This window comes from Coenobita brevimanus, chromosome 46, assembly GCF_032717465.1.
Source record: "Coenobita brevimanus isolate Jiangsu-jjx chromosome 46, ASM3271746v2, whole genome shotgun sequence".
Taxonomy (NCBI): Eukaryota; Metazoa; Arthropoda; class Malacostraca; order Decapoda; family Coenobitidae; genus Coenobita; species Coenobita brevimanus.
Genome location: NC_136999.1, coordinates 7,308,320 through 7,310,670, shown reverse-complemented (window position 1 = coordinate 7,310,670; position 2,351 = coordinate 7,308,320).

Genomic DNA, 2,351 nt, shown 5'->3' with positions numbered 1-2,351 from the left:
GAAAACAGAGGGAAGCACACCTAGCATGACTGAAATGCCCGATGGAAATTTAATTCGTTAAAAAGCAGCAAATAAAATCGATGGCAATAATTTTAAGACAGAATACCAATACTACTGACCAAGCATTCTTACTTGTGTGTACAGTACATATTTTTTACATAATCATACATAAACACGTACACATAATTCTATTGGATGTTTGGTACTGGCGACTGACAACACAAGTAACCATTTATTTTGAGGGAGGAAGGGTGTAAACCTTAAAAAAAAATTATACAAAAGCACTGCACTTACGACACACCTGGTTATGGAAAGGCATTGGTCTGTTTAGCAAAAGTGAAACCCCAATTTATCCCTATTAAAAAAAAAAAAAAAAAAGAAACATATACTTTAATTTATGGCTGTTAACTTTAAAACACTTGTAGAGCTAGAAAATACTTAGACTGCATTCCTCTTCACTTAGCATAAGGACAGTAAGGTAAAAAAAAAAAAATATTCTGTTTTTAACCACGTGTTTCAGAAATAATTAAAAAAAATTGAAGTCTACCCACATCTTTGTAATCTCAGGTGAAATAAATACGACTAATTATTGTGCCATACTGATCTATTAATTTTAGATGCTGACTGGATGCTGACTGCTCTCTAGGTAACTGACGATGGCTGACAAGTGCTGATCTAGTCCCTTATTCTCGTCGGGTAAGGTGGCTCCCAAGCACCTCTTCCTTAGCGATTTATTTTTTAGCGTCTCATTAGCTTCCTTCTGTACGCTATTTATGCAGAATCCGGCGATGTCAGAAGGATTTAGATAACAAAGAATAGGACAGTAAGGTGTAATAAATAGAACAAATCGCTTAGGAAGAGGTGTTAGGGAGCATCCATAATAAACGAAAATACAGGGCCACTTCTGACCTCAAGAACGTGATTTTAGAGTATATGACAAGAATATAAGAAAACGGGTCATCGTAGTGAAAAGGTAAAGCACTTCACTCCGATGACGCATTATAGATCGTGTTGACTCTCTCCTGGCGATTGAGTTTATTTATTTATTGGCTTATTTATTTTTATTCCGTGGAGGCTTTTCGACTACAACCTTCATTAATTATTTCACTCTTAAATGATTGTCCTGAGATGAAGAATATTATACGCTGGGGCAAAAATAGAGGGATAATCAGAGTGAGGGGGTTTAGAGGGATTAAAGCTTAGCCAGGAAGGACCATTGACTTGAACTTTCTGTAATAGTCTCTCTGATGAATAAAATCGTCTGGCGCTAGCAGGGATAAAAATAGTAGAGTTGCCCCGACCATGGAAGGGCTAATGGAGACAGTATTAACACTCTCACCTTCCTTTTCTCCTCCTCCTCCTCCTCCTCCTCTTTCTTCTTCTTCTTCTTCTTCCTCTCATCATCATCATCATCATAATCATTATTATTATTATTATTATTATTATTATTATTATTATTATTATTTTTATCATTATTATTATTATTATTTAGGCTACTATGACTCGCTCAGCTGAACAAACTCCTCTGGTGTTAATGGGAACCAGAATTGTCCTGACCATGAAAGGGGTTTAAAAACAGACCCACAGAAAGGCAGGAAGGCCACATCTACTTGAAATTTCCACTCAGTGTAAAAGGCGTGCGAGGAGACAGCGGCAAGGACAAACTACCTCTTTACATTCGTTAGGGTTGCGGCACGTGGCTTCTACCGGGAATGAGGCGGCAGGGGTAAACCGCGGAGACGTAGATTTTTTATTTATTTTACTTTTCTAACTTCAGACGATTTTTATTTAGACTAGGATGGATTTTTCAGATTGGAGGGATTGAGATAAAAGCCTTCATTCACCCCTTCACAGAGAGAGAGAGAGAGAGAGAGAGAGAGAGAGAGATCAGGATAGAGAAGAAGGGAGGAAGGTGAGGGGTTGAGGAGGGGGTGGATGAGGATGAGTAGGGAGTGGGAGTGAAGAGGGAGGTGAGGGGCTAAGGAGAGTGAAGAAGGAGGGGAGGTGAAGGAGGGAGGAGGGGGAGAATGGAGGAAGAAGACGAGGGTAAAAAAGGAGGTAAGAATGAGTTACTGGAGGAAGGAAGGAAAGAAGATGGAGGAGACGAGAGAGGAATGGGATGGGGAAAGAGGAGAAGAGGAAGATGGGAGAGGGAGAGAGGAGGGGAGAGGGGAGAAGAGGAAGATGGGAGAGGGGGTGGGGAGGGGAGAGGGGAGAAGAGGAAGATGGGAGAGGGGTGGGGAGAGGGGAGAAGAGGAAGATGGGAAGAGGGAGAGACGGGAAGACGGGTATGAGGTGTTTAGGGTACGATTACAGGCTCAAAGATTGGAGATTGGGGAGGGATGGGCAGA